Source organism: Piliocolobus tephrosceles, chromosome 20 (genome assembly GCF_002776525.5).
Source record: "Piliocolobus tephrosceles isolate RC106 chromosome 20, ASM277652v3, whole genome shotgun sequence".
Taxonomy (NCBI): domain Eukaryota; kingdom Metazoa; phylum Chordata; class Mammalia; order Primates; family Cercopithecidae; genus Piliocolobus; species Piliocolobus tephrosceles.
In genome coordinates this window covers 38,581,398-38,592,390 of record NC_045453.1, presented here as the reverse complement: position 1 = coordinate 38,592,390, position 10,993 = coordinate 38,581,398, and the positions used below count along the sequence as shown (strand labels likewise).

The 10,993-nt window shown below is 38.9% G+C and overlaps 1 pseudogene; it reads right to left on the bottom strand.

Moving 5' to 3' along the window:
* Window positions 1-8,709: 8,709 nt before the first annotated feature.
* Window positions 8,710-9,304, bottom strand: LOC111527253 (annotated as a pseudogene).
* Window positions 9,305-10,993: the final 1,689 nt, after the last annotated feature.

Sequence of the window (10,993 nt, the reverse complement as noted above, 5' to 3'; positions counted from 1 at the left end):
ATGAAGGAGTTAGTTTTATGCTCCCACCTAAATTTTTTTCACTATTTTTATAAGCTGTTAATGTCTTAAGTACTTCATAAAATGCCCAGAGCTTGAGTAAACTAAATTGTTTTTCTCTTTAGCACAGTTAAGACTGTTAGTGTGGTGACACTGATAGATTCTGTTTTTTTATGTTTGTATGACTTTTCATTTTTTTGTGTGTATTTCCTATTATTTGATCTGAGGGAAAAAAAAATTGCAATAGCCTGAGAATCAGGGGATTAGGATTTTGGTTGTAGGCCTTTTATGATAATTACCCTTCAGTGGTAGTATAGAAAAATATGTAAATTTGCTGTGTTTCAAGACTTCAGAATACTTCAGTAGAGGAATCTAATGCAACAATGTTTGTAATGCTTCCAAAGCTCTTAGAATGGGGATTTTTTGTGTGAATAGGTCAGAATAGGATTAAGGTTTCCTGGGTTAGGATAGTCACATTACAGTAGGATCCTTAGGTTGATGCTGACTTTTATTCAGGGTAAGGTTATATTTTGTGTGGTGTTCGTTTACTTTTTTTTTTATAGGGAGAGACATAGTAGGATCAGTGATGTGCTAAATTTTGTCATGTTCTGCAATAAGGAATCCATTTAAGTAATGGGGCAGACCCTGTTCTCAGTTAACATGGCAGTTGGGGCATAGGTGAAGTATGAGAGGCTAAAGCTTGCTCTGATTATCTTTTTTTGTTTTCAGTTTTGTTTGCTTACATTGTTTTTATTTTACATTTTGGGAAGAGAGAGATTCTCCATTAAGGAAGATTTTTGCTGTGGATTTGATTCCAAGGGACTGGGGTCTCAGGGTGGAGGTGGGCTTGCGGGTGCGACCCTTGGCTACTTAACCTCCACCAAGAGCATGCGGCGCCTCTGCCTTTGGGAAGATATTTTGCTCTCTCGTTTGTTCCACAGGCCACCTCAGCTACTCTGTTGAATTGCTGTTAAGAAATACTCACAAGCATTGTTTCCAGCTCTCATTGCGTGAGGTTTTCCCGTGTTTTATGCAGTCTTTTATTAGATAACATCTTTTTACTCAGAACAAATGCTTCACTGTCATCTGAGCAGGGAGTACTCCTGTGGCTCAGTGTTTTGGCTCACTTTGTTTTCTACAGCCTTGAAGGTCCCTCCCACACACACTGACATCCATTCATATCTTGATCTGACCTAGATGCCACCCGGTCCCTAAAGCCTCCCAGCACCTTTTCTGCTGCATCCCTAGGGCACAGGACTTTTATCTCTTCTATTGTCCTTGTTAGGTTCTCCCTTGTGGGTTAGTCATTTGTATCTGTCTCCCTGCCCATCACTAATTGTACACCCATAAATATTAGACATTATTCCCCTTGAATATACCGGGACCATATGTTATTTATCCTTATAAATGATACCTATTACTCCGTTTTGTCTGTGTATATACAGTATCTGGCATTGAACCTGTGATTAATTGCCTGAGACCAATGAATCCCCTCTGTTAGAATGTATAAACAAAACTTTTAAAACCCACATTATATTACCTCAAGGTTGTTAGCCTAGTCATCTAATGGTGATTCAAAACTCTGATTAGCAGCTTTAGATTTCTTGATTAAAGACCTAAATAAACTGAGTTTTAGGCATTTTTTTTTTTTTTTTTTTTTTGAGACGGAGTCTTACTCTGTTGCCCAGGCTGGAGTGCAGTGGCACGATCTCGGCTCATTACAACCTCTGCCCCTCTGGGTTTAAGCAATTCTCTGCCTCAGCCTCCAGAGTAGCTGGGATTATAGGCACGTGCCACCACACCCGGCTAATTTTTTGTATTTTTAGTAGAGACGGGGTTTCACCATCTTGGCCAGGCTGATCTTGAAATCCTGACCTTGTGATCCACCCGACTTGGCCTCCCAAAGTGCTGGGATTACAGGCATGAGCCACCGCACTCGGCCTTTCTTTTTCTTTTTTTTTTTTTTTCTTTTTTTTTTTTTTTTTTTTGAGACAGAGTCTCACACGGTTGCCAGGGCTGGAGTGCAATGATGCTATCTCGGCTCATTGCAATCTCAGCCTCCCAGGTTCAAGCAATTCTGCCTCAACCTCCTGAGTATCTGGGATTACGGGTGCCTGCCACCATGCCCAGCTAATTTTTTTTTTTTTTTTTTTTTTTTGTATTTTTTAGTAGAGAGAGGGTTTCACTGTGTTGGCCAGGCTGGTCTCAAACTCTTGACCTCGTGATCTGCCCATCTCAGCCTCCCAAAGTGTTGGGATTACAGGCCTGAGCCATCGCACCTGGCCAGTTTTAGGCATTCTTTAAAAGGGGGTTTTAGTGAAAAGATTGGAAACTATTCTATTTAGTGCTCAGTGAAAATATTTTGAATTAATGTATATACCAGTTATTGCCATTTCCCTATTTAATTCAGAAGTTTTTTTATATAAATAGCAATTTTTCAATCTTGAAAAAAAAAAAGGAATACAAAACCTGAACAGACTAATAATAAGTAACGAGATTGGATCCATAATAAAAAGTCTCCAAGAGTGAAAAATCTAGGACCAGATGGCATTGCTGCTACATTCAACTTCAAAAGAACAACTAACATTAATTCTCAAATTATTCCAAAAACATGAAGAGGCAGGAATTATTTCAAACTTAATCTATGAGACCAGCATTACTCTGATACCAAGGAAACAACAGCCAAAAAGTCCCTTATGAACATACAGTAAAAATCTTCAAGAGTACTAGCAAACTGAACCTAGCAACACATCAAAAAGATACCATGATCAATGGGCTCTACCTCGGGGATGCAAAAGAGGTTGAACATATGCAAATCAATAAATGTGATATATCACATCAACAGATTGAAAGACAAAAACTATGATCCTCTCAATAGATGCAGGAAAAGCATTTGATATAAGTTAACATCCCGTCCTGATAAAAACTGTGAACAAATTAGGCATAGAAAAAACATACCTCAACATAATATAGGCCACATATTACAAACCCACAGCTAACATCATAATGAATAGGGGAAAGCTGAAAGTCTTTCCTCTAAGAACTGAAACATGAATCAAATGCCTACTTTCACCTCTCTTATTAACATAGTAGTGGAAGTCTTAGAATCAGGCAAGATAAAGAAACAGGCATCCAAATTGGAAAACAGAAAGGCAAATTATCCCTCTTTACAGACAAGATGATCTTAAATATAGAACATTCTAAAGACTTCACCAAAAAGAATAAACAAATTCAATAAAGTGACAAAAACAAATGGCAAGATGTGGAGAAAAGGCAATTCTTAACTGCTGCTGGGAATGTAAATTAGTACAGCCATTATGGAAAATGATACGGAGGTTCTTTTTAAAACTACAAATCGAACTGCCATACAATGAAGCAATCCTACGACTTGGTATTTATCCAAAGGAAAGGAAATCAGGCGGGGTGTGGTGGCTCATGCCTATAATCCCAGCACTTTGGGAGGCTGAGGCTGGTGGAACAACTGAGGTCAAGAGTTCGAGACCAGCCTGGCCAACATGGTAAAACCATGTCTCTACTAAAAATACAAAAATTACCCAGATGTGGTGACGCACACCTGTAATCCCAGCTATTTGGGAGGCTGAGGCAGGAAAATCATTTGAACCTGGGAGGCGGAGGTTGCAGTGAGCCAAGATCATGCCACTGCACTCCAGCCTGAGTGACAGAGCAAGACTCCTTCTCAAGAAAAAAAAAAAAAGAAATCAGTATACCAAAGGAATACATGCACCCTAATGTTTATTGTAGTAGCACTGTTCACAATAGCCAAAACATGGAATCAACCTAAGTATCCATCAGTGGATGAATGAATAAAATATCCTATATATACACAGTGGAATATTATTCAGCCATAAAAACATAATTAAATCCTGTTATTCTACACCAAAATGGATGGAACTGGAGGTCATTATGTTAAGTGAAATAAGCCAGGGACAGAAACACAAGCATCACATATTCTTACTCATATGTGGGAGACAAGAAAGTTGATCTCATGGAGGTAGAAAGTAAAATGATGGTTACCAGAAGTTGGGAACAGGGCAGGCCTAGGGGAATGAAAAGTCATTGGTTAATGCATAGGAACATAGAGTTAGATGGAAGAAATATGTTCTAGTGTTTGATAGCACAGTAGGTTGGCTATAGTTAACACCAATATATTGTATATGTCATAATAGCTAAAAAAGAAGATTTGAAATGTTCCCAACACAAAAACAGTAAACGTTTGAGGTCATGGATAGACTAAGTACTCTGATTTAATCATTTCATGTTGTATGTATACATTCAAATATCACATGTACTTCATAAATATGTATCGTTATTTTGTATCAATAAAACTTTTAAAGGAAACTATTATGCTAAACAAAGAAACCAGACATAAAATACCTCAAATTGTATGAGTTTACTTATTAAATTTCCAGAAAGGCAAATCTTAAAAATAGAAAGTATACTAGTTGTTGCCTAGGGGTGGGAAGGTCAGATGAAGAATGACTACAAAGTGAACTTTTGGGAGTGAAGGAAGTGCTCTAAACTAAATTATGATGATCACTGCACAACTGTATGAATTAAAACTCATCAAACTGAATACTTTCCATGGTTAAATTTCAAAGTATGTGAATTATACCTCAATAAAATGTTATTTTTAAAAAAGGATTAGGCCAGGCGCAGTGGCTCACGCCTGTAATCCCAGCACTTTGGGAGGCCAATGCAGGCGAATCACTTGAGCTCAGAAGTTCAAGACCAGCCTGGTCAACATGATGAAACCCCATCTCTACTAAAAATACAAAAATTAGCTGGGCATGGTGGTGCACGCCTATAGTTCTAGCTACTTGGGAGGCTGAGGTATGAGAATCGCTTGAACCTGGAAGGTAGAGGTTGTAGTGAGCCAAGATGGTGCCACTGCACTCCAGCCTGGGTGACAAAGCGAGACCCTGTCTCAAATAAATAAGTTAATTAATTTAATTTTAAAGGATTATACTCCATGACCAAGTGGGACTTATTCCTGGAATGCAAGGATAATTGAATATACAAAAATCAATCAATGCAATATACTACATTAACAAATTGAAGGGAGAAAACCACATAAACATCTCCATTGATGCAAGAAAATTATTTGACAAAATTCAACACCTCTTTATGATTAAAAAAAATTCAACAAACTAGGAATAAAAGGAAACTATGTCATGGGAAGGTAGTTTCTGTAAAGGAAACATAATAAAGGCCATATATAAAAACCCACAGCTAACATCATTCTTAATGGTGAAAGACCAAAGTTATTCCTCTAAGAGCAGGAACAAGGCAGGAATGTTCACTTTTATCACTTCTGAATATTCAACATAGTACTGGAATTTCTAGCCAGAGCAATTAGGCAAGAAAAAGAAAAGGTATCCAATTTTGAAAGGAAGAAAAATCATCTCTGTTTGTAATTATGATGTTATATGTAGAAGATTCCACACACAAAAAAACTGTTCGAACTAATAAATAAATTCAACAAAGTTGCAAAATACAAATATAAAAAAAAGAGGTGGCCAGGTGCAGTGGCTCATGCCTGTAATCCCAGCACTTTGGGACGCCGAGGTGGGTGGATCACAAGGTCAGGAGATCGAGACCATCCTGGCTAACATGGTGAAACCCCGTCTCTACTAAAAATACAAAAAATTATCCAGGTGTGGTGGTGGGTGCCTCTAGTCCCAGCTACTTGGGAGGCTGAGCCAGGAGAATGGCGTGAACCCAGGAGGCGGAGCTTGCAGTGAGCCAAGATTGCACCACTGCACTCTGCACTCCAGCCGGGGTGACAGAGTGAGACTCCGTCTCAAAAAAAAAAAAAAGAGGTGACCTTGAATTGGTCAACCGAAGTCTTCAGTGTCTGAATAGAGCTGGAAATAGAAATTATGTTCTCATCTAAAAAATTTAAAAATTATATAGTTCAGGCACCAAATTCTGGCAATTCCCCATCTAATTTGCATTATCTATGCAAAGACATCTAAACAGATTGTCATTGAATAATTTAAATAACCAGAGTCACAAATTAGTACTTCCCTACTTCATTCCTATCCCAAGGAAATACCCTCACCATGGCAAAACTTTCTCCAATAAATCTGCCCTGATGATGAAATTCATTTGCCTCCACAAACTGATCAAATATTTATCTAGACACACACACACACACCTCCCACCCCACCCCCACTTCACTCTCTCTCATTCACTCACAATTTGGCTTACACTTTTTAAACTATTTTATTTTTTTGAGACAGGGACTTGCTCTGTCACCCAGGCTGGAGTGCAGTGATGCAATCATGGCTCACTGCAGCCTTGACCTCCTAAACTCAGGTGATTCTCCCTCCTCAGCCTCCCAAGTAGCTGGGACTACAGGCACATGCCAATTTTTGCATTTTCTGTAGAGACGAGGGTCTCCCTATGTTGCCCAGGCTGGTCTCAAACTCCTGGGCTCAAGTGATCCTCCCACTTCAGCCTCCAAAAGTGTTAGGATTACAGGCATGACCACTGTGCTGTAAGAGAAAATTTTACTATTTTTAATTGATTTAAAAAAATATCTAAGACGTAGCCTTTACATTTATTTCGATGTTTTAAAAATTGCAGGCTGGATGCAGTAGCTAATGCCTGTAATCCCAGCTGAGGCAGGAGGATTGTTTGAGCCTGGGAATTCACGACCAGCCTCGGCAACATAGCAAAACCTCATCTCTACAAAAAAATATAAAAATTAGCTGGGTGTGGTGGTGCATGCCTGTAGTCCCAGCTACTTGGGAGGCTGAAGTGGGAGGATCGCCTGAGCCCAAGAGGCTGAGCTTGCAGTCAGCCAAGATGGTGCCACTGTCCTCCAGCCTGGGCAACAGAGTGAGACCCTGTTTCAAAAAAAAAAAATTGTATTAAAACACAACAAAATTTACCAACTTGGTCATTTTTAAGCATATATTTTAGTATCATTAAATATATTCACAATGTTGTGGAACAGATCTCCAGAACTTTTGCATCATGCAAAATGGAATCTCTATAGCCATTAAACAACTCTCCATTTTTCCCCTTCCCTCCACACCCTAGTAAATACCATTCTATTTTCTGTTTCTATGAATTTTTCTACTTTAGATTACTCACGTAAGTGAAATCACACAGTCATTTTGTACCTGGCTTCTTTCACTTTGCACTCAAGGTTCATCCATGTTGGAGCATGAGACAGGATTATCTTCCTTTTTAAGTCTGTATAATATTCCATTGTGTATATATTATGGGCCTTCCATATCCATGGGTTCTGTGTCTGTGGATTTAACCAAACTCAGATTTAAAATATTCAAAAATACGTTAAATTTCACAAAGTTCCAAAAAGCAAAACTTGAATTTTCCCTGAGTCAAATACTAAGTCAAATCCACCAATAAAGTTACATGTAGGCACTGTACTAGGTATTATAAGTAACCTAGGAATCTAGGTATTATAAGTAACCTAGGATTCAAAGCAGTGGTTCCAAGCCCCAGGCCGTGGATGGGTACCAGTTCTTAACCTGTTAGGAACTGGGCCACAGAGCAGGAGATGAACAAAGAAGCCAGCAAGTATTACCGCCTGAGCCTCACCTCCAGTCACATCAGCAGTGGCATTAGATTCTCATAGGAACATGAACCCTATTCTGAACTGCCCATGCAAGGGATCTAGGCTGCACACTCCTTATGAGAATCAGACTAATTCCTGATGATCTAAGGTGGAACAGTTTCATCCGAAAACCATCCCCCTGACCCTGTGGAAAAATTGTCTTCCACAAAACCGGTCCCTGGTGCCAGTTAGGGACCGCTGTTACAGTATATGGGAAAATGTGCCTAGATTATATGCAAATACTATGCCACATTATATAAGGGACTGGAGCATTTGTGGATTTTGGTATCTGCAGAGTATCCTGGAATTAATCCCCTACAGATACTGAGGGAAAAGTGTGTCACATTTTGCTTATCCATTCATCTGTTGATAGACATTTGGGTTGCTTCTATCTCTTAGCTGTTCTGAATAGTGCTGCTATAACATGGGTGTGTAAACATCCCTTCGATACCCCGCTTTCAATTATTTTGGGTATACACCCAGAAGTGGGATTGTTGGATCATATGGCAGTTTTAATTATTTGAGGAATTTCCATGTTGCTTTCCAAAGCAGTGGCACCATTTACAATCCCCAAAAAGGTGCACGGGGTTGTAGTATGTTCACGTCCTCACCAACACTTGTTATTTTCTGTTTTTCTTATAGCAGCCATCCTAATAGGTATGAGGTGGTATCCCAACAGAATTTTGGCTTGCATGTCTTTAATGATCAGTGATGGTGAGCATCTTTACATATGCTTCTGGGCCATTTGTATATCATCTTTGATGAAATGTCTATTCAAGTCCTTTGCTATTTTTAATGTTATTTGTTGTTGAGTTGTAATTCTTTTTTTAATTATTATTACATTTATTGATACTGAATATTTATTATCTGTTATGTACCAAGCAAAATGGACACACTATCAGGAGATAAAACCTATATCTTATATGTAAGATGAAACTTATATTTATTGATTGAATTATTGAATATTTTTTGAGTATTTGCTATATACCAGGCAAAAGGCACAGAAACAAATTATCTGTTCACAGTTACTTTTAACTCTTTCAGCAATGCCTGAGTCCTCTTTATAAAAACTTCATTCTGCTAAGTTAGCAACCATTCATTTTTTTGGTTACTCTTCATGTATAGTTTTCTCAAGTGTCTGTTCAAATACTGCATAATGGTGTAGACCATTTAATATTCCAAACATAATCTGAAAGACTAGAGGAATCGCCATTAATTTCACTTGTGTCTGACAAAGCATCATCCAATGGAGTAAAACCCTTCCTTTTGGTGGCAGTGGAACGGTATGATACTTGGTTGCCAGACGTCCATTTTTAGTAAACGCCAAAGAACTGGGGTAGAAAACACCACAAACTATGCCAATAGGTGAGCTTCTGAAAACACAATTTTCCTTGCTTATATTATCTTGAAGTAGCGTCTTAACAGGAAGTTTGAGAATATTCCAGAGAAACCAGTTGTTGTTCCAAATGATGCCGTTTGATATATATTTGGTGTCATTTCTTTTCTAAGGTAGTCAAAATTTTTTTCTATGATTTCTATGATCACTGGTCTTCTGAGTTTTGTATCTTCTAGAGAAGGACTGGGTTGACTATGCCTAGATGCTGTCATCTTGACATCCTTGGGCGCTTCCTCAGTTCCCACCTGCACCACACCTGAACCCCTCAGCTTAGCCCCAGCCTCACACCCGAACACCGCCATGGTGGTTCACGAGAGTTGTAATTATTTATACATTCTGCACATAAATCCCTTATCAGATATATGATTTGTAAATATTTTCTCCTACACTGTATGTTGCCTTTTCACTTTATAAATTATATCCTTTGATACACTGTGGTTTTATTTATTTATTTATTTATTATTTTTTGAGACAACTTCACTCTGTTGCCCAGACTGGAGTACAGTGGTGCAATCTCGGCTCACTGCAACCTCCGCCTCCCAGGTTCAAGCATTTCTCCTGCCTCAGCCTTCTGAGTAGCTGGGATTACAGGTATGTGCCACCACGTCCAGCTAATTTTTTGTATTTTTAGTAGAGACAGGGTTTCACCATGTTGGCCAGGCTGGTCTTGAACTCCTGACCTCAGGTGATCTACCTCAAGTGATTACAGGCGTGAGCCACCATATCTGGTGATACACAGAAGTTTTAAAGTTTGATTTAGTGGTCTTTAAATTTTTGAATGCTTTACAGGAGACATAAAACTGCCATACTACATGAGAACTCAAATGGTAAGTACTTAAATAAATATGAATTCTAGAACATTAGATTCTAAATGGGAGGCATGCAACAGATAGAACTGGAAAGTTCCCTGAAAGGATAGGAGAGCAGACTGCACCCTCTGGTTCACCCTCCCAAGGCTCAGTGCTTCCCTCTCTGTCCCAGGCCCACTGCAGAATCTCTCAAAATAGACATATCCTGGGCAACCCACCAGACTTGTCACTAACAAATGTATGCAGGATTGGGAATGGCTCCAAAAGCAAAAGCATTCATAGTAGGGTCATTGAGTCCCATAAGCCTTAACGCTTTGACTAGTTTCCAGTCTGTACCTAGAAAGCTTGGAACCAGTGCCTTACCTTTCATGTTTTTGGATAATTCCAGATATTTCCAAACAAAAAGAGTGCCCAGATCACCATACTGTTCTTCCCATACTCCCATGAGAAAAATATACTTAAAGGTTGAAAGGAAATTACAAGAGAGTGGCCAGGCACAGTGGCTTATTATGCTTATAATCCCAGCACTTTGGGAGTTCAAGTTAGGAGGATCACTTGAGCTCAGGAGTTTGACACCAGCCTAGGCAAATCGTGAAACCCTGTCTCTACAAAAAAAAAAAAAAAAAAAATTTAGTCAAGTGTAGTGGTATGTACCTGTAGTCCCAGCTACTCAGGAGGTTGAGGTGGGAAGACTTCTTGAGCCTGGGAGGTCAAGGCTGCAGTGAGCCGAGATTGCACCACTGCACTCCAACTTGAGTAACACAGTGAGATTCTGTGTAAAAAAAAAAAAAAAAAAAAGGAAAGGAAAGAGAAAGAAAATTACAAGAAAGTAATCATAACATCTGTTACAACGTGGATGAACCTTGAACACATTATGCTTAGGGAAAAGAGACAGACACAAAAGGTCACATATTGTGTGATTCCATTTAAAACATTCAGAGTAAGTAAATCCATATGGATGAAAAGAACACTGGTCGTTGTCCAGGACTAGGAGGAGGGAGAAATAAGAAGGAGCTGCTTAACAGGTAGATACAGAGCTGTATTTTGACATGGAATTGTTTGGAACTAGATGGAAGTGATAGTTGAGAAACACTGTGCATCTACCAACTGCCACTGAGTCGTTCTCTTTACAATGGTTAGTTTTGGATTATATAACTCTGACTTCAATAAAGAAAGAAATCA